Genomic DNA, 21,847 nt, shown 5'->3' with positions numbered 1-21,847 from the left:
GGAGCAGCAACAGGCAGGCATTCAAATAGCAACAGAAACAACCCTGGCCTACGCTATAGTGCGAGACAATACGACACTGTTAACCGCTCAACAGCTGCCAACAGAGTAACAGTGAATGCCTCGCAAGAGAGGCGGAGAGCGAGCGTAATTGAAAGAGAGATGGAGGAGAGAATATGAAAATGTGTGTGTGTGTGTTTGCCGATGCCCAACATCGACCTGTCGCACTTTGGCCCATCGTATGCTCTGTCGGCACTGGCGCCCAGCCGAGCGGCAGCTAACGGTACCAGCGGATCCAGTGCGCAACGAGCATTCGAGCAGTTTGGTTTGTAAACGAAAAAACGGTTTGTTAATGTGCTGCGACAGATGTATTAGTAAAAGAAGCACTTAGAATAAGTCGCAGCAGCAGCTGAACGCGACGCTAAAAAATTCCAAAGTGTATGTGCATGAGTGCGCACGTGTGCGTGTGCTACCATACATACTTGTGTATGTATTTTAAGTGAGCATGTGTTCGTGTTAAGCTTAAATATAGCGATATAGTGATGTAGTGGTGAAGTGTAAATATGAAGGGAAGAAAATTAGTTGGTGAATAAAATGGAAATGTAAAAATCAGCAATTTGAAAATTTGAAAACGTTTCTCGTGGAGTTCTAAAGTTAAATGTGAAAAAACAAAATTAATTTATGTGGTGATCGTTCATAGAACGTGAAAATTTAGTGTATGAATACGCGAAAAATGTGTTCCAAAAGCGTTGCTCGCTTGCTTTACTGAAATGTGCCTACTTAATTTCAAATGTTACTCATACGCCATGACCCACGAAGAGGCTTTCTGTTTTTTAATATCACTTTGTTTACTATCTATAATTTTAAAATTCCCATTTGGATATAATTTTATGATAGCGTTTTTTATTTATTATTTTAATGGTTCTTCTGCTGGCTCTTCTCGTTCTAAAATATTCGACAGAAAGCACGCAACTTCATCCAGTTTTTTTGAGTCCCTTTCACCTGTAAATTCGCCCTTACTTTCATAGCTGCTTCACTTCACAATGAGCATCACTGCGCTGCTACTCTCCTGCCTCTCCTGGCGAGCTCCAATTCGGCTTTGGAGCATTATACCTGAAAGTTCGGTTGTCGAAGGGAGCAGTTTGAGCGCTCACCCACAGGACCTACGGCACGTATACAGTCGCATTTCCACTCATACACAGCCATACACAGCAATTGCGCCTTTATCCCTACAAAGTATGGACGTTATGTGTGATTTTCTGTGTTAGTGTGCGTGGGATACTTTTCGCTTATCCTGTAGGCTTTTGTGCCTTTGCTTGCACAGCCTGGCGCAATTTTGCTTATGTACACAATTTCATACTTCATTTTTCATACATCTTTTCATGCCATGTACGTGTTTTTGTCAATGTGTTGACATATATACTTTTACTTCATATACACGCATATATTGTTGTGTATGTGAATGTATTTGTGTCTTATGTACAATCAACAATTTGTTTAATTTTTCCATTTAATATTTGCTTCGTAGGCGCACCTCTCCGCTTTCGACTTTTATTTAGGATACTTCGCAATTTATTACACAGTTTTCTTTTCGATTCTTTTGTGTGCGTATTTGTCCTGTGCTTCAGCGTGACGAATGTATTTTGCAATACTTTTTCCTTTACAGCGCATTTGAGGTGGCACATCAGTTTGATGTATTTTTCGCAATTTGTGGCACATCGAATTTTTCTTATTTTGTCACCAAAAGTTACCTAAAAATTTACCTTTCCCGGGAATTAATTGAACGAAAAGAAGAAATGCGAAAGCCGATGACGTTTGCTATTTTTTTACATTTCGTCCTTAAATTCTTAGAAAGGATGATCGAATACTAGCTTTGCCTCAAAAGAATTTTTTAACAATACAGTAAATAAGTAATCAGTGTTTATACAGTTTTTTTATTTAATGCTTCATGAAGCAAGCAAGGACTAGTCTCGATCAGCGAATACATGGCCGAAGAAACAGAAGCGACTGAAACGAGTCTACTCAGTCGGTGTGACTATTCATCGTTCAATTTTTTCTTGAAGCTTAAGTGAAGACCCAGTCATCTCATTTTCATGGATGGCTTATCGATAGGTATTAGGTTTAAGTCTCTTCTTTAAGTACAGATGTGTTGAAAGCACTTCGTCTCCTTGAGAAGCGATGAAATATAGCATACAGTTGCTGATTGCGAGTCTGTCATTCACTTAAATAGGTAGGAGTTTATACAGCGGAAGGAAAAGTGTTCTATACTATTCCTCCTCATGCTAGCAGCTATTAACAATCATTGTTTTACGTTTATATTTGCTTGTTATTGGTCGCAGTAGCCGAATGGGTTGGTGCGTGACTACCATTCGGAATTCACAGAGAGAACGTAGGTTCGAATCTCGATGAAATACCAAAAATTAAGAAAAACATTTTTCTAATAGCGGTCGTCCCTCGGCAGGCAATGGCAAACCTCCGAGTGTATTTCTGCCATGAAAAAGCTCCTCATAAAAAAAAATATCTGCCGTTCGGAGTCGGCTTGAAACTGTAGGTCCCTCCATTTGTGGTACAACATCAAGACGCACACCACAAATAGGAGGAGCTCGGCCAAACACCCAAAACGGGCTTTTTATATTAGGAATTATATAGCATACAGATTTTTGAAGTGATTTTATTAGCTGCTGGTGTTCGCTAACGGATTGTAACCGAATGCTTGATGCTCATCGCATTGTGATGTGTCCTTGCAAACCGAGGACACTTTCGAAGTAAATGAGCCAATTAAATTATCGCATGGACAGTGCTGTTGTACTGTCGGCATTTGAGTCATCCCAAAAGTGATGCCAAATAACTCTCTGCGTATTCTGGCTTCTTCTAGAGATCGGAAGAAAACGTTTTTTGTTAAGCCAGTGGTGTCTTGCTAACACTCAAATTGCCATCCCGCTCCAACTTCTGAGCGTATTTTGCGTTTTGCGTAGCTGCAACGGTTTGCAAATTTTCTTTTCGATCATCAGTTGCTGCTTTTTTGGCATAAATGTCTGCGAGCTCATATCCCTCAATCCCGGCATGTGCTTTTATCCAGAAAAAATAGACCGAGCGTCGTTGTTTAAGGCGGAAGATATGATTAAGCGCTTTCTGTTGTTTCGATCTTCTGCAGCTGTGAGGTACAACCGACTGTCTAGCTAAAGCTTCTTAGTTGACACATTTTTCTCAGCCCACTCCAAGGCACGATCGATGGCAAGTGTTTCAGCTTGAAATACTGTACAAACTTCGTGCAGTTTGATTTTGTGATGCATCCAACTATTACTTGAGTCAATTACAAAAGCGGCGCCGCATCCTTCAGCCTCCTATTTACTGTCATCTGTGCAAATTTTAGTAGAATTCGCCGCTGCTACGCTCCTCAATTGTTGCTGTGAATTCCCGTGTCACATTTGACGGACTGTCGATTTGCCGGCTGTAACTGTAGACGCTGCGGAGCGCGTTTGAAAGGAAGACATCCGTAGAAAGTGGTTCAAATTTGCAAATGGTGCTAACTTGCCCGCACTCAATTGTTACTTTGGAGGAAGTGCTGTTGCATTGTAGAGATTTTGAAGCATCTTGACTGTCAGACAGATGGTGATTGGTTGTGCTACAGCGGTCGGGTAACTGACCCTCAACACAGCCTCTTTTCTGGCTTCTAACTCAGCTTGAAAGACACTGCAGTAGTCAGGTAGTCGCAGACTTAGATTTAATTCAACATCAGTGCGTCATCACTTAAGGTTTATTTCACAGTAAAATTAATTTAAATTTAATTTGTAAAGAAATATTTTGTTCTGTTTTATTATTATTTTATTTTTAGGGCACTAAAGGTGTTTTTATTTGCTTTTATGTGCACACACGTAATTATATATCTATGTATGAATGTTGAGTCTGAAGTTATTTTTTTAATTCTTGTAAACAAATTATTGTTAGAGAACCTATAAATATTTACATATTTTATACGAGACGATTTTAGAAAAAAGCACTCTCCGCCCACCTACCGTTTCGCTGCAGCAATGGGATTAAACAGAATGCAATTGAGCAGCTTCTTCTACTCTAATGAGGAAATGAATACACATCTCTGTAGAATTTATCCAGCCTAAGCTTCCTCACCATTCCGCATGCTGGGTTTAACAAAGCCATCTCAGGTCTTCTATCACTACCTTAACCCAATTTAACCATAATTATATACGGGTGCTTGTATGTGTGTGATAATTTAAACTGTGCGAACTTGTATTCAACTGCAAAGCCCAATGCGTCGTCATGAAAAAAATCTAAATTATTAAGCGCTAATGCATAAATAACTGCGGTGTTTTTGACATAACATTTGTACATATGTATGTTTTTGTATATTCACACACACTTATACACATGCGTAGATGTAGTTATTCATAATAATATTTATAATTTTATAAGGCTTAAAAAATGATTAAAATTAAGACTAAAAAATATAAGAATGGGTGGTTGTGATAGCTCAGCAAAAAGGGGAAAACGGCAAAGTATTATTTTGTTGAAATGTAAAAGAAGAGGATAGAGGAATGTGGGTTCTTGCTGTGTTTTATCTCATTATTTATTGTTTGAAATTTGGAAAAAGGTTAGCCAAGAAGCACCGAGAGAATATTAACTCCTAAAACACTCAGGCCAAAAAGCCCATTGAATTCAAAGCTCTGGAAGGTAAATGAGTTGAAAGGGGAGAAGAGACATAGAGAAAGAGATAGGATAGAATTGTGCTAGAAATAGTTAGGCCTGTGAGAACTTTCCAGATACTTTGGTAAATTTGAAAATATCCTCCGGTTCGAGAGAACGAATTTCACTCATTCTCATGACATGCGAACCTGAAATTCGCAACTTCGTTGTTACACCCTTTGAAGGGCAAATCGTGTTCTTAATGAAGCCAGTGGTGGTCATATGCTGACCCCATGGGTTGTGTTGTGTGTCCTGTAATTATACCGATCATCAACCGAACGTTTTTTCTACCAAGTTTTAGGAGAAAGTTCGACAGTTTTTTGTTCGGGCTTGTCATAAACCAATGCATAAAACAACTAAACACTACATAACCGCTGATTCAATTCATGATCCCTGTAGAACTGATTCCGATTATTGGCTCTGGTCCCTGCGGGGTAACCGCTGCTCCAAAGTAGGTCAATCCATCGACAATTTCATTTCCTTGAACACCCGGTGCTCTGGAGTCCGTATAAGTACACGCTTACCCGTCTTGCAACAGAACTAAGCTGCTTCTTACATTCTTTAACCATAGTTGAGGCTTGCTTACACTCTCGAGGGACTTCGGTGTAGTCTGACTGTGACTAAGGCTCCGATGCCTTTCCCGCTCCATCTGATCTCAATTGTCCACTTTGCTACTTTCTGAATGGCAAACATTTCTGTTTGGTAAACAGTTGCCATTCCTTCTATAGTGTAAAAAAATGTATTACTATCGTTTAAGTACCATCAGGCTCGAGAACCTATATCATTCTTGGGGCTATCTGTAAGAAAAATATCCGTAAAAGTTCTTCGAATGCACTCTGGATTACTCCCGTGACCATGCAGTGTAAATATGATATTAAATGTCCTTCCAAATGAAACTATGAGCATAAGATCGTGGAATTAGTTGCCAAGAACAGTGGATACTGCACTGATAGCATCTTACAGATTTCTCTGTGTGCCACAGATCTGTCCTCGTGCCAGGAACCATATTTATGGAGTCTACGCATTGCTTTATTGCTTCCTGTTGTATCTTAAGATCCCATGGAAGCAAATTAAGCAGGGTTATTGTTTACAAGATTGTCAGATGACATTTTTGGAAAATTTAAATAGTGGTTCTATGAAGATATTTACGTGAGAAAGGTTTAAAGAGAGATGCTGGTACACATACTAATTTTTATGTAAATATCTGCATCTACTTTCCAAGAAAGCAGGTACCGTTGGAATCTATATTAACTCCAACGTGTAAGTGGGATCTTAGAAAACCAATGCATTGAATTGCCACATAAAAGATTTAAATAAAGAATGCGAACCAGTGGCTGTTTGTGCCTATATTCTCTAGGCCTATAAGTATGCTTTAAGTTACAGTTTGTGCTTGTTATTTCATTCGCCTCGCAATAGCACCACCAACAATACCGCTTCACTTCTCAAATGGCTTCTTAGATGGGATGAAACTGGTGGAGAGCAAAGTACATATAAATGCGGTGAGCTGACACTGCCTCATGAAGCTGGCTTACTAGACTTTATTCTTCTGCCTACCACCTGCTTTCATTGATGTGACCTGCCTCTGTAGAGGAGTACCTCGGGTCTTACAAAAATGTGAAGAAAAACAGGCGCCAGACTGGCTTGGATAGTGAGACAAATTTTTAAAATTTAAAAATTTTTTTTTTTAATTTTACTTTTTTTGACGAGACACTCACACATTGCTCAAAAATGAAGAAAAAAGTTTATCATAAATCTGAATAAAATATTTTCTGCCATTGCGAGTGATAAATATGTATTTTTTATTACAAATATCCGATAGTTTTGTCTGTGCACAGCTGTAAGTACCCCGACCATTCATATGCCCATAAGCATTCAAAATCACCCATCATCAGAGCTTCTCTAGGCACCTATGGCAAAAATCAACTAAATGCAGCCACAAAATACTCGCATGTCCTTACAAAGGCAAAAAAAGAACAAAAAAAGACAAAAACCAAACAACGAAAATCCTCGCACACACTCATTCTCCGTGTCACTAAAACACCGCAAACATACTTTTTCTAGTTTGACTGTTGTTGTTTTTATTGCATTTTCTCTCCTCTGCTTGCCAAACACCGCTTGCAGCAAAAAAGCGCAGCGCAACTTTTTGTTAAAATTAAATTGTCCTTGCTGGTTGCGATGTGGCAAGCCCACACTAATGTACTCATACAACAACAGCAAAGCATTAGCATTCAAACAAGCATGCTCGTGCTTACATTCGTATGCTTTTAGATTTGAATGTAGAAAAAATTTTGCACACGAGTGTGGCGCGTTGTTTGTTGCATGGCTGTTGTCATGTTAAATGCGGCGAAAATTTTCAACATTTAAGTGTTGGCTGACGGATGCTGGTTGGCAGTTGTTTTCCAAACATATACACATACAAGTACACGCAAATATGTACGTGTGAACACACGCAAATTTATTTAGTATATGCGGGTTAATTTGATATCCGGTAATCTAACTAAGTGAGAGTGTATGCGTGGCTGGCGGGCTGTGCTAATCTCCGAGACAGCGTTTAGACTGCACTAATGTCCCATTGCCTTTGGGAAAAAAGAAGTTCATGCTTTAATTTACAAAATATATGAATGAATGTGTGTAAAAAGTGTTGTCGTATAAGTGGTTTTCTGTGCTTACACTTATACTAGTAAATAAATAGGAAAGCTTGTTTTATTTACATGTCTTTTGCGGCTAAAACTTAAATTTAAATCTTTACATTTCCAAGGTATTTTGATGCTGAAGGGGAAATAACCAAATCAGTTCATTGCATATGAGGCGAAAAAATCAATACAAAAATTACACTAATACAAATGGCAAAACGTGTACCTATGCCTCCTAAATGTATGCCTTCATATTGATGCTGAATTAAAGAAAGTGTTAGGCAGCTGTTTAGGAATAAGATTTAAAGTATGATTATTACAGAGTGAAGGCAAATGGAAATACATAAATGAACAAAAATAAAAATACGAAAAGATAAAGACAAAATCGAACATGAAGGTACAGGGAATTTCTTAATGCAATGTGGCGAAAAATTAATCATCAATTTCGTTTTTGAATATTTCTTTACTATATGTGACCTGGTCTATGAAAAGGTACTTTACGTGTCAAAAAATCATTTTTCACTTTTTTGTTGATTCGAATAGTGTGGGAAAGGCTATAATTTGTTTAAAAGTTTGTTAAAAGTAAAAAAAAGAAAAGTACAAATACGAAAAAGACTGATTTTTTGTCATGATATAAATTAGAATAACGAAGACAATAATTTGTGCAAATTAAAAACTGAACCATTCCAGGACAGTCTAAGGTGTAATGAATACGATACTGAAGTCTGCTTTAAAAAATTTTTTTACAAAAAATGATCGGGGGTTTTGGAGGTCGCTGATTACGAATCTGTTGTGAGCTTTAAAAAAATCAAATTAGCTGATCCAATATGGCACAAAAGCTAACTTATTTTTTAAAACGATTTCTGCGATTTGCATTAACTTTTTCTTATTTATTTATATATAAAAAAAATGTTTTTCACTGCTTCTGTGATTTTATTGATGCTGTTATCTATGCTGAAGAAAATAAGCCAAACTGGATTGAAAAATATTAATATTTAAAAAAGTTACAAGGGTTTTTATAAGTTTAAACTTTAACTGCTGTTTTCTCGAAAACTTGTTTTCACACGTAAGGTACCTTTTCGTAGACCAGGTCACATATTATATAATAAAAATCAAAGATTTTAAGAGATGGAAATCTTTAGTTTGACCTTTACGCGCTACATTGTTTGTCTGTTTATATACGAGTACTGTCGCTTATAAGTGTCGCATATGATTGACGTCCGACGTCATTTGGAAAGTTATAAATCTTCCGATAGGGTGATCAATTTGGCACCACTTTGAAACGGGACAAAGGTGAAGGTTAATATAATATGAATAAATAAAAACATAAAAAAATTTAAAACATTAATAAGAATAAAGATCTCCTTCTTTATTTGCGAATTCTTGAAACAATGTAGGCGATCACAGTATTAAATTGATATAATATGTACAATTTTATTGATGTACTAAAGAAATATTTCTGCCTCATGCTGCTTCACCCAACTGTCTAATAGTCATTAATCCTGTTCCCTCTCTTACGTTGCATATCCAAGCCATTTGTTTGCTTCCAATTCCACGTTTACCTTCGATTTCACCTCGCACAATCACAATTAGGACTACGCCTACTACGACCAAAATATGCGGTTTTGCGGCGCTTTATCATTAGTAACAGCGCTCTATCCTTTCTAAGTTGCTTTAAGACTTATTTATAACTAACTCTGTCTGTCCGCGATATTTTCATCTAATCCCGATAGCACCATATCTCAAACGCCTCTACTTTATTTATACTCGTAACCAATAGTGGCCATGCCTCCACACTGTACTTTTTCTAGTACCAAACCTTAGATTTAAGGCTCCGAAGATATAATTTCATGATAAAACTGTTATTGGAAAGAACTTTCCTGTAATTGAAAGAAGCTCCCCTCGTTGCTGCAATCCGAAAATTTCTCTGTCATTTGTCCAAGTTTCGCTAAGCCAACATCCTAGGTACTTACTTACAATCGCGATTAGATTAGATTTGTGGGGGTTGGATAAGTCCAAGTACTCATTTAGGAGATCATTGTACTACATTCGAATAGATTTTAGTAGAAAGAATAGAGATAGGAAAGATAAAAAGTGGGTGGTAAGACGGATAAATTAGTTTGAGTTTGAGGTCACTCTTTTACAAATCTCTTGGACTCTTTGATTAATCTTAAGAGATTCGGGAGAGGAAGAGGATGAACTTTATCCACACTCAGTATATCGCAACCCAAGTCTAAGTCGGATTCTAGAAAACGCCGAATAGCTACAGAGAAAATGCTCTGCAATGTCGTCATCCTTAAGACAGGATAGGAATATCGGGCTGTCCACGACCCCCATGGTAGCCATATGCTGACCACAGACGTTGTGCCCTGTGATTGCACCCACCAGAACTCTCAGGTCCTTTCTGCTGAGTTTTAGGAGAAAGGTCGCTGTTTTCCTGTTTGGTTCTTTCACAAAGCGCTTGGCAACTCTGCACGAGTTCAACTCAGACCAACGCCCTCTGTGGGTAGACCTCATGAAGTCCTCAATCCATAGTTGAATAGATGCAGAATTGACACCTAGAAAGGGTTCAGGGACTAGTGGCATACTTGCAAAGCCTTCAGCCAATTTATCAGCTAACTCATTCCCTGTAATATCACAATGTCCAGGCATCCAAATAAGACTAACGTCGTTGTGGCTTGCAACACTGTTCAGTTTTGTGTAACATTTATCGAGTAACTTCGAAGAGTTACTCGCGATACTCTTTGGACCGGATTGTTATATACATAAATGTTTGAGTTGGTGATTTGTTGAGAGTTTTTTGAAACAACCATGAATTTGGTTTTTTGGATGTTCATACTTAGGCCATGTTGCAGACTTTTTTCGCTGACTTCTTTTACGTGATATTGCATCATTAATTTTGCCAGCCAATATTGTGGTGCCATCGGCAGCTCATATATTAATTACGTTTATTATTTCGGCGTTCACTTTTGTTACTAAGTTGACTGTTGCCAAAGCCTCTTCAAATATACATTTCGAATATAAATTGAAGAGCATTGGTGATAAGAGACTTTCTTGGCGAACTCTACTCTTGCTTGCAATATCACTCGTCATATCATTTCGTAGTCTCAATTCGCAGTTTTGCCCAAAACAAGTTGGGTTAGGTTAAAGATGAAGGTACAGCAAAAAGGTAAAGAAGAGCAGAGAAATAGAGACAAAGATAGAGAGAGAGGGATAGAGAAGAAGATAAACTAATCAAGATGGAGATAAAGCTGAGGAGTTTTATAAAACAATTGATATTTAATCTTTATTTTGAGATTTTAACTGACAGCACGGCATTAGACGACTTAAAGGACGTTTCCACGACAGTCGGTTCTACGTTACAGAAACAACCCGGATTTATATCCGGCCAAGGACCGTCACTCCAGCAGAATTCACCGTATGTAAGTATGGGGAATGTTTATGCTGCTACAACAACAACGACTTAAAGGAGTTGTCAAAAATTATGCATCTGCTCGATGCTTCTACTTGTAGTGGCCGCCCTTGTGGTTCGACGTTTCTGCTGAGGTTATAGATTGTAAATGCATTTGAATAAATTTTAGTAAAGCAGAAAATGGTAGTAATGGCTTCGCAGCACAAAATGGATGGATTAAATGGCATTACTGCCAGGATTTGTAAGGAAAATTCTGCAGTTATGCCAGTTCCCCCAAAAACTCCTTCAAACTGTTACCCTGCGGATGCAGTGTCTCATGACAGTCCTTCGATAATTATCATACCATACCCAAAAACAGTATTTTTTTGCAGTTTTAACCCCTTGCAAACTGCAATTAACCTCAAAAATTGCTTCAAAAAACCTAGTACTAAGTAATATTTAGTTATATTTACTGATCAAATTACTGTACACATAAAACCATAGATGGCACAACCTACCGACTTGTGACATTGTAAACTTTAGAAGCCGCTAATAATGACGTTTGAACGCGTGAAAATTTTCAAACTAAAAGGCCAAAAAAAAAATTATAATAATTTGTGTCGTATAGCATTATGTTGCAACATACAAAATAGTTGTTGTAAAGCTTGCATTTCTCATAAGCATTTTTCGACATTTTAACGCAATCCATTTTATCCACAACCTCTAAAATATGAATTCGGGATAAAAGCAAAATTATAAAATTATATTTACTTATTTAATTTTTAATTTCAATTATTTTTTTAATATAGTTCGATCTATAACAACGGGTATGATAACTCCAGTTTCAACCTTTATACAGAATTTCTGAAAGTTCAAAAATTTTCATCAAAATTTCAATATATTTAATCAGCATTAAAAATAAAAATTGGGCACTTAATTTCATAGCCAATTAAAGTTGATTCCCGTCTCTTTCCCCGAATCCTATTTCCCGACAACTCGTGTCCCGACAACCTGTAGCCCGACAGATATTTTTCCCGAATTTAATTTCCTGACAACTTTTTTCCCGAAAATGCAAGTCCGGACAGTTAAAAAATAATAATAAATTGTAAGGAATTTTATTAATATATGTCAATCGTAGTATCAAAATGGAGACCATCAAAAAGCAATTTTGTGTGCCAATAACGTTAGATATGAGGAAACAGTGCCAACATTTTTGTATTCTTCATATTGTAAAACAATGGACCGCAAGCGGTTTTGGACTTCTATCCACTTTTTTTGGTGCCGCTTTTACAGATCGCCCCAAACTAAGTTCAGCTATCATAATTTCAACATCCGCCTGTTCTTCTTGGAATTATTTTAAAGCTAAATAAAGAAAAACAACATTTGTCAGGGAAAGGTTGTAGGGGAATTAAATATCTGTCGGGTAACCGTTGTCGGGAAAAAGGATTTCATGAAATAGGGTCCGGTAAAAAGGGTGGCTACCATTAAAGTTTGGTATAATAATACAGTTTTTTTAGTGTAGTCACGTGTGAAGTGGCTTAAAATTATATTTGATTTTTGAAAATTGGCATCCCTGACGGTGTTGCGCGTCTTCTCCACATGGAATATAATACTGTGAATACTGTATACTATACAGAAGAATTAGATAAGCTTAATTAGGTAACAATTTTTTATAAATGTTAAAGAAACATTTTGAAACTGTATTGAGAATTGGACGAATGTTTAGAGTTTGAAACTTTGACTTTGATTAATGTGGATTTTGTTATAAAATGAAACAGGTTCGTATAAGGAAAAATAATTAAAATTTATTAAGAATTAGGTGTGGTCAGCACTTTTAAGTACAGGTTGTCCGAAGGCAGAATTTGGAATTAAAAGGAATTCATTTTAAAAACTTTCACAAATGATACAAGTTGTAATAACTAGTATAAAGAAGAAACGTGGGGATTTTATTTTTTTAAGGGGTCCTGGTGGTCTAGAGCTCGAAAATTTAGGGTATTTTCAGGAAAAACGATATTTAAATTTTTTATGTTTTTTATTGAACTTCCTTTACATAAAATAAGGAATTTTTTGTTTTTTAATTTAATAATTTTAAAATTGGCGCTGCAGTCGACCGTCCCGAAAAATTGGACCTGGACGGTGTTTTCCATTTTGGCTTTTCTATTTATCTGAACCACAAAAACCCAAGTATTTATTTATTAGCATGACTGTAGCTAAGTCCAGTACTAGAATAATAAAAAAAAAAAAATTGACAAAATGGCGCGGTTTTGAATTTGGCACTCTAAAAATCAGTTTTTTTTTTTCAGTTTTTAATCAGAAAAATACGAAATAATTTAAATAATAATATGATTCTAGTACCGGCGATAGCCATTGATGTTGTGAATAATACATTGAAATTTCAGACGATTCGGTTGAAGTGTTTTTTTTTTTTGACAACACAAGGCCGATAAAAGTTTTCGAGAGAAATGAGTTTGAAGCTTGAGGTACATGCTTGCGTGGACCGTTCTCTACCTAGTTAATGGGCTGTAGAAGCTATAATATTGGGAATTTCCGCATGAAGATTTCACAGTATATTCTTAAGATACGATTCTTTCGAAATAACGAAAAAACAAAAAATCGATTTTTTGAAATTTCGATACCACCGGGTACCCTTAAATTATTTTCTGTAAATGTTGAACGTTATGTCGGAGACATTCTTAGAGTCTGGTGCACGTACTCCACGTCACTCACTGGAGAAGTGATGTCGGGATGCCATTAACCTTCTTTTAGTGCTGAGATAGTCACTGAATTTCTCTCATGGACTTTACTTTTGAGATACCACACAGAAAAAAGTCCATAGGCGTAAGATTGGACGATCTCGGCGGCCGGGATATGTCACCGAAACGGCTTTTCAGTTTATTGTACTGTTTGTACTGCAGGAGGGATGTAAGCTAATTCATTTTTTAATATTTGAAAATTTATGCATTTTTAATTTGCCTGAATTTATTCATTTCCATAGTAGCTTAGCAGTTTTCCTATGTTGTGTTACGAAGGATTATTCACTATTATTGCGAATATGTCACATGCTCTTCTGAGACCAGATTCGTATAAAGCACGCAAAGAATCTGTGAAAAATTATAAACTGGTTCTTGATTCTGGAAATCAATCAAATTTTGTCAGTGGCATCAAGATTCCGCAGATTCTCTGATTACTTAAGACAGTCAAAGCAAGGTAAAGAGGATGTTTCGTCTATGCTGAAGAAATAATCGAACAAATTTGTGTTCCCGTCTGTTGTTTGTAAATGGAGACTAATAGTTCGAGAAGCCATACAAAACTTTTGAGTTTGCCCCAAGGTGTAGTGCGGCATATATTTGTTTAAAATTCATCACACGCTTTCGAAATCAATTGAATGTATACTCTGCCGTATAAACATAAAATCTTACAAATTTACAGCACAAATATTTTAATTAAGAAACTTGGAAAAATTCCTTGCACATGCATGTACATGCAATCATTCAAAGTAAACTTCAGAAATTTTACTGCAGTAGGCATATTTTGCGATTTAATTTTGTAATTAATGAAGTCTTCTGGCAAACTGAATAATTAAGCGCATATTTCAAAAGTTTTATGATTCATCAAGATAAAGGCATCATAAAATCTCTACCATACTTAACGAATTGCAACGATTGACTTGTGATTCCACTGAAATGTGGCCATAATTTTTGTGGTATTTGAGCAGTCAAGCAATCAAGCAATCAGTGAAACTTGTTATGTTTCTTTCCGCGCCTGCACGGCCACATGTATGTACGTTTACTTATACAACCATATGTAAACATTTGTCCAGCATCTGTTCGCAAATGCATTTACAGTTCATTATCGAAAATGTCTGCTCATCCATTCAACTCGCCTTTGCTAACCTGTAGCATATAAAGAAGCTGTTTACAAGAATTTTTTGTATTTCTTTTTTTGAAATTTTAAAACTGTTTATCATCTGGTGTTGGGCGATAATTGTTTTTGGAATTGACTTTCGAAAATTATTTTTCAAAAATTAATTGAATTATCTGCGCACATATTTGCTTTTTTTGAATTTTTTTCTATAAAACTTTCTTCGCTGCGCTTTTGCAATGAAGCCAAAATTTTTACTTGTTTTATTTTCAACTTGCCATCATCCATACATATACATATATGTCTGTGCAACCAAATGCAAATACGTGCAATGACAGGTGCTGAGTGTTTACCTCAAAAATTCTTCAAAATATTGCATTCTGTTTGTTTGTTTGTTTTCATGGTGTAAATTGTAAATTTTCGAATTTCGAAATATAAATCGAATGAAAATTTTAATTCAATTTCCCGCAGGTGTTGGCCTGTTTGCATAGACTTCATTTATTTTAGAATTGGTGTTGGTGAGCAAATATGAAACGTAAATTATGGTTGTCGTATGTGTGTGTGAAAATGAGAGAACTTTTGATGCTTTAAAAAAAAAAGTCAAAAATTATTGGTATTAGATTATTTACTCAAATGGGTGTTCATGACACTAAGACTTTAATAGGATGATTGGAGGAGCAACATTTGGCTTTCCTCTCCTATTAACCTTAAAGTTAGGCGCGAATGCTGGTCTCGTGCTTCCCGGAACACAGTTAAGCCTCTTTAAATAAGCAGTTAATTGGCTTTTCGTCTGTGTAATATAATTTGAGGGAGTTGACACGTATTTTGATATTCAAGCGGCAAATAAGATTCTAAGTTCACTGGGAAGGCATTCCAATCAAGTTAAATGATGACTGATGCCTGACTTCTCTTGCGATGAACTTGAAATATTTCCCTATCAAGCTGATTTTGATAATTTATCACATTTATGTATTTTATAATGCAAGTCATTGTATAGCCCCGATTTACTGGACTTAGGGTGCAATTTCTTTGAGCAGAGAGCGGAGGAGCTGCCTACGTACCGGTAGCTCATGTACCAGGGACGGTCGAAAATACTTCTCACGCTAGTCAAGCTTCAACTCTTAACAGTGGAGTATTAAGACGGCTAGCAGTATTATATCGATGCTATACTTTTTAATGCATCTAAACGGGTACATTAAATGTTTTTGAGAGGTACATTAAATCTAATTTAAGCTATCTAGTAGCTCTTAAATATCTCTTTGGCTTCTTTAATTTGCATGTAAATAGTATTTCGCCTTATCAAAGGCTAATAGTTTTCATATTTTTTCTTGCTTATTTAGGTTCGGTTTTAAGTTTATGGTAATATTATAAAACCATGGTTCGGAAGCAAAAAAAGCAGTGGAAACAATGGTCTGCACAAGACTGCAGTGCTAATGATGATGATGGTTCGAATACCAGTGAATTAGTAAACCAAGCTTAACTTTATATATTTGTTAACTATCGCTTGCTGTTTTGATGGTGAGTGCATCACCAAAAACTCCTCAAACAGCTTCTGCTGCTGAGCTGACAGCCGATATTAGTAGTTCAGATTAATTGCCAAGTATCGGCGAGTTGCCCGCTGACATGGCAAATTTAAAGCAGTCATTAACCGCTATGCAAAAGGGAGTAACTGCAATAGAGAACTATTGGATCGATTTTCAAACTGTACGCGGTCCGTGCTCAGCTTACTGAAATTTAAAGCAGTGTAGTCGCCACCGACGTTTGTTGTTGTTGTTTTAACAGCATAGGTAGTAAGCGGCACCGTGTAAGCATATCATCGGTCGTCTTCGTCTAGCTCATCTAGGGGTAGGCCCAGGACACATGCTGTTTCGACAGGTTGGGTCCAGAGGGAGAGGGGGGTTAGATGAGTCGGTTTGAGGGGACATGTGAAGAGGTGGTTAGTGTCGTGCGGGGTACCTTCACATTCCGTACATGTGTTTGGTATGTCGGGGTCGATTCTGGATATGTTGGAGTTTAACCTGCTATAGTGTCCAGAACGTAATTGTGCCAGTGTTACACGAGTCTCACGGGGAAGCTGGAGCTCTTCATCTGCGATAGGTGGTGGTTGGACTCCGATTACGGCATTCACAGGACGGGAGTTCATGAAGGTGGTAACGGTCTCCCGGTGAATGTCGTTTATTGACTGTCTAAATACTGTCCGGTCCAGTAGGTTTCGGTCAGTTTTGTCCTGGATTTCGTCAGCGTAGTCTAAGAGGTGTCTGCTGACGTACCTGGGAGGCGGCTCTGACTCAAGCAGGTGTCTGCACGGGGTGAAACCTGCGGTAACATCCCAGCAGGAACTGCTTGCTTAGCAGTTTGTTGTGCTCCGCTACTGCGAGCATTTGCGCCTCGTTGTGAAGATGTTGGATGGGAGACATCAGGAGGCACCCGGTCGCTGTCCGAATGGCGGTATTTTGACATGCCTGTAGCTTTATCCACTGCGAATCACTAGTTCCAGGCGACCAGGCAGGCGCAGCATAGTTTAGAACCGGGCGGCCAATTGCCTTAAATGTCGAAAGCAACAGTTCTTTGTCTTTGCCCCAAGTGCTGCCGGCCAGCGATTTGAGGACCTTGTTGCGATTTTGGACTTTTGTGGCAATTGCGGTTGTATGCGCAGAAAAGGAGAGCAAGCTGTCAAAGGTTACATCCAACATTTTTTGGTTATTTACCGTCTGTATACTAGCCCTGTCTAGTGTATCGCATATCGCTATCGACGTCATAAGCAACGGTGTCCTTCAAGCCACTCACTAGAGTTTGCCTGACATTTTCATCAAGGATCGCAGTGCAGCGCAGCTCAAAACCCCGCCGCTGCTTTATGCCTTTTGATTACAGTGCAAAAGCAAGACAAACAACAACCATGCGCTTATTATTATATCATAATCTTTGTTTTTTGTTTTTTCTTATTCACTCCACTCGAGAGCATAGGGCCTCGACAAGACTCAGTCTTGCGTTGGTTTCGTTAATCTATTTTGCTTTCTGACAGGGTAGGTGATTAGCCTGCCGCTACCAGTCCTAAGTGGTGGGAATGCCCACCTAGGAACAACGCCTTCTTAGAGCTTGAAGCGCCGTCTGTGTGTCACATTTTTCTGGCAGAAGGATCACACAGATGGTTGAGGACCTCGCTAAATTTTGTGTGTCTGCGCTATTACCGCGATTGCCCGCTTCCGCTTGCTGGCGCCACTGATGCTTGTTTTAGCAGCCACAATGCAAGTAATGCGCTGACTTTTTGTGCGAGAGTAAGGATGCCATATGTCTCAGAACTCAGGCGAAAGAAATTGTTGACGTCAGCATTCTCTATCAGGGGTAACGTGAATGCTCCCGCACAATGTTTTTTCATTTAGATATAAGTTTAGAATTTAGAATTTTTTACTTTTACTTTAACCAATCTCACTTGTAGTCTGATCGGTTTCTTGGTGAATTATTTCAAACATAACACATTCTTTCATAAAAAAGTTTGATTCTATTGCATAAGTTTTTCTTTAATTTCTGGCAAGAGAATTGTGAAATAATTGATTTTGTGCCTTCTTTTGTTAATTTTTTTTCCAATTTCATGATATTATCAGTTTCCCCCAGTTACAAAACGCCTGAAAGTATACTTAATAACTTAAATCATATTTTTTCTAGAAGGACTTAATATTAAAATAAAAAAAAAAACATGATTTACCATTCTAAAGTGTCATTGCATGCAATCAGCGGATAAAACGAGAAATATAAAAACTACTATGAATTTTGATATTTAAGAGTGTGTTTAAAGTAGTGGTGCGCAGTCAAATAAAAATCAATTATTAATAGTCGATTATAAAAAAGTTGTGTTCGAATGTAGAAAAATTTGTATGCCGATTTCTAGAATAAAGGATACACATAAAACATTCATATTTTGGGAAGCAAAGAAAGTATTGCCTTAAAATATTTTAATTTTTTCTTGAAACTTGTACAAAGATCTGCTCAATTATACAGCCTTCAATTAATAAAAAAAAAAAATTTCAAAACAAATTAAAATTTTCTACACCGGCTGCAATTCTTAGTTTTGTAATAGACCAGGGTAAGAAAATAGAACTATAGTTATCAAAAAAAACAAAAATTAAAAATAACACAAAAAATTAAAATTAATACAGCTGGAATTATTTATCAGCTCCTCAACAAATAAATTCTTTTATAATATCAGCACAATTTAAAAAATGTGTTTTAGGCAGTTGAGTACGGAGATTTTTAATGAAGTGGAAAGTATCTATATGGGAAATCGCTATACGGAAAAATCGCACATTGATAAATAAAAATTAAATAAAAAAATTAAACAAAATAAATTTGATAAGTAAGTAAACTAATAAATACGCAGAACAAAATGATAATTATTAAGAAAATAATAACAGACTAAATTTGGATATCTTTAAAAACAAAAAAACCACTCCTTTCATTTCACTTGCTGGATCTTGCGGTGTTTAAAAAAAAAATTGTAAAAATAGTGAGAAAATAGAGCGGAAGTTTGAAAATATTAAAATGCTTACGAAAAAAATAACGAAAACATAAAAGTGCGAAAATAGATGAAATGAAAGAAAAATATATTTTTGAAGCGAAAAATAAAAATAGAAAAATTGCGAAATAGTGAAATGAAAGCCTACGAAAGCTTGAAGAAATAATGGTTGAAATTTAGCTTAATTAAGTTTGTCTAAAGGGCCCATGGCTAAGAAAAAAAAAAATGGTTTGCATTAAATAAAAAAAAATGTAAGTTGCATAAATTATTTATCTAATTAGGAAACAGAAGAGAAGTTGCTAAAATAAAAAAAACTTAAATTAAAATGTAAAATGAAATAAGAAATTAAAATTCATCATATAATAATAACAGTTAAATATAAAAAATAAGAGAAAGATGCGCAGTCACTTCGATAAAAAATTTAATTGAAGAATAAAAATGTGTGAAATTCAAATTAAAAATACTAAATTGGGATATTCTAAATGCCTGTTTAAAAGTTCTAAAAAGAGCTGCAGAAACTGATTTGTGCTAATAACAAGAAAAAAAACTGAAAGTGTAAACATTAAACATTAAGTGATGAATACAATTAAGATATTTACATTTAAGAAATATACTTACGAAAGGCATAAAAATGCTTATTGAAACAAAAACATAAACGGAGAAAAATAGTTCGCTTGAAAAAATTATAGCATAAAATATTTTCTAATTGCTGTGGAATATTCTAAAAAAAAATTCTAGTACAATATAATAGGGGAAGGAATTCATTAAATTTTTATGCAAACGAAACTTTATAAACGAAAAAATTTTGAAAAACAAAAAAAAAATTTAAAAAATTTTGAAAAAGTTAATTAAAACTAATTTTGAATAAATTTTTATTCAAACTAAAGCCAATAAAAATATAACTGTAACTAAAATTTAAAGAGGTGTTAAATTAAAAAAAAATAGTTTAATAAATAGTTAAAAATTATAAACCTAAAAAATAGTTCAAAAATAACTAAAGAATTATAAAAAAAAATAGTTCACAAAAAAATACTAAATAGAAAATAGAAAAATAAGTCCCACAGAATTCTAAACAAAATAATAATTTAATACAAAAATACAACTTTTAAAGAAAAGTTAAAATTAAAAAAAATACAAGTGACAAGTCGGTGTTGGAAAACTGAAAATTATTTAGGTGCTCAAATACTCGCTTAATTTATAAAGCGGAGCCAATTTCAAGTTCCATTGAAAATTCAAATACAAAATATTCTTAAAGCGCATTAAAAATGAAGTGAGTAAATATCTAAGTATTGCAGTGATTAGAATAACCAAATATATATAAGAATATAAAAAAAGAAATGCCCAAATATTCGATAAAAAACTAACAGTCGCTTGTGCAATTAACTAAAGCAAAAAATATATTCAAAACAGAGCTGAAAATAATTACGCTGAAAAATAAGTGGCACACTCTCATTACCTTGAATCAATAAAGAAGTAAACAAAAAATAACAAAAACAATAGTAAAATGGTATTGAGCTCGTATTGACCATAAATTTATTTATATGTAGTGGAAAATTACCCCAAATTAAATATGCAAATTAGTCAATAGCCCCATGCCATTCGGATTGTCGCTTCAATGTCGGTGGCGCATCAGTGAGTCAGCTCGATCAGTCAATCTGCGAACAAACCAAAAGCGGTAAATCCACAAACTCACAAAATTCCAAATGCCAAATGCCAAATGCTAAATGTTAAATGCCAAATGTCAGAAAGTGTTAGACGATAATGGATGAACGCAGCTGCAGCGCAACAAAAGTTGTCGATACATCGACATAGCAAAGTGTAGTGGAAATAGTGACATTGCAGCAGCGAACAAGTGGACTGGTGCACATAGCAAACCAAATGACCACTTAGCCTGCCGGTTCGACAGTTCGGCTGTAGTTGCAGCTATGCCTTGAAAGTGAAGTGAACATAAATCGATTATAGATTAGACGGAAATTTGAGTGGCGAGAGCGCTTCCGTCACTACAGCTGAATGTGCGTTTGCAGCGCAACTGCAGTCATCACGTGCCGCCTGCCATTGCCGATAGATAACTGGCAGTCGGTCGCCCAGTCAACGCAATTACCTGACCAACTGCCTGCTCACTGGAAGCGGGGTTTGCCACTTAACCGAGTGACATTTTGTGTGTTTAGGTGCATTGCCGGTGTGTCGTTGTGTTACTGTGTCTATGTGGCAGTGCGTTGGTCTGCTGCTACCACTCACATTTATTCATAGAGCTGAGTTGCCAGCCACGCATACGCCATGGTGTCTCTGCTGAACGTCATTCAAAATGTGGGTAACCTTTGCAGGTGTGTGTTAATTTGTAAATGATTTTAATAGCATTTGTTAGCAAATGTGCTCCACACCAAAGCACACGAGTGCTACCTTTATGCAGCAACAAAGAAAAACAAAATGGTTGGGGGTGCACGTGCTTGCGTGCGTGTAAGTGCATTTGTGTGCGCTTGCCACCTGTAATAATATTGCAGCGCATCCTTTGAACCTTGTGCCTTCTCTGAACCTGTCTCGAGTTGAGCGTGATGCGGTTAGTGTTTTAGTGGTCGCACCAGCACACAACTATAGCCTGCCAGCCAACCCTCTGCTGTGGCACAATAACAGCAGCGTTGTGCTAAGGGTGTCGATGTTACTTTTGTCGCGCTGCTTCATGTTGACATGCGGATTTTGACATTTAAGTGTGTAGAAGGTAAGTGGTTGACATGCATACGTAGATATGTAGCAGAT

At 36.4% G+C, this 21,847-nt stretch overlaps 1 protein-coding gene across 1 annotated transcript in view; it reads left to right on the top strand.

Annotated features, from left to right (window-relative positions):
- The first annotated feature begins 20,073 nt into the window (after nt 1-20,073).
- Nucleotides 20,074-21,847, top strand: part of LOC128867852 (uncharacterized) — a 154,225-nt gene continuing 152,451 nt past the window's right edge. Inside the window, exon 1 of the mRNA XM_054109404.1 lies at nt 20,074-21,809. The gene's annotated coding sequence lies outside the window, so the exon portion shown is untranslated. The remainder of the gene's footprint in view (nt 21,810-21,847) is intronic.

The sequence above is a fragment of the Anastrepha ludens genome, chromosome 6, assembly GCF_028408465.1.
Source record: "Anastrepha ludens isolate Willacy chromosome 6, idAnaLude1.1, whole genome shotgun sequence".
Classification (NCBI taxonomy): domain Eukaryota; kingdom Metazoa; phylum Arthropoda; class Insecta; order Diptera; family Tephritidae; genus Anastrepha; species Anastrepha ludens.
This window is presented reverse-complemented; position numbering and strand designations above follow the sequence as displayed.